The sequence below is a fragment of the Penaeus monodon genome, chromosome 19, assembly GCF_015228065.2.
Source record: "Penaeus monodon isolate SGIC_2016 chromosome 19, NSTDA_Pmon_1, whole genome shotgun sequence".
In the NCBI taxonomy this organism is placed as follows: domain Eukaryota; kingdom Metazoa; phylum Arthropoda; class Malacostraca; order Decapoda; family Penaeidae; genus Penaeus; species Penaeus monodon.
Window position 1 is genome coordinate 45131760 of NC_051404.1, and position 323 is coordinate 45132082.

The 323-nt window shown below is 38.4% G+C and overlaps 1 protein-coding gene across 1 annotated transcript in view; it reads right to left on the minus strand.

Annotated features, from left to right (window-relative positions):
• LOC119585258 overlaps positions 1 to 323 on the minus strand; it is a gene marked incomplete in the record, with an annotated part of 14895 nt that overhangs the window by 3886 nt on the left and 10686 nt on the right.

A 323-nucleotide genomic window follows, 5' to 3' on the forward strand; every position in this document is an offset into this window, starting at 1 on the left:
TTGAGAATCTAATACATGTCTGGAAACAGATGTAAATGATACGTTTATTACATACATCAATAAATTATGAAGATCTGATGGCAAAATTAAAAGATACTTTTGGGCTCAAACTCATTTATAAATGGGCCACAAAACAAAGCAACCTGCCTCAATATCTTAGGGGGAAGTGAAATAATGACATGATTTGCTTGTTTAGTGTTGAGCGCTTGTATGACCTCTTGTGCTGGTAACTTGTGGTCTTAGGCTTGGAGAAGCAAGAGGCCCCCAGTTAAGAGGATCTTAACTTGGGATATCCATACACCCTGGGGGCATGAGAATATCTA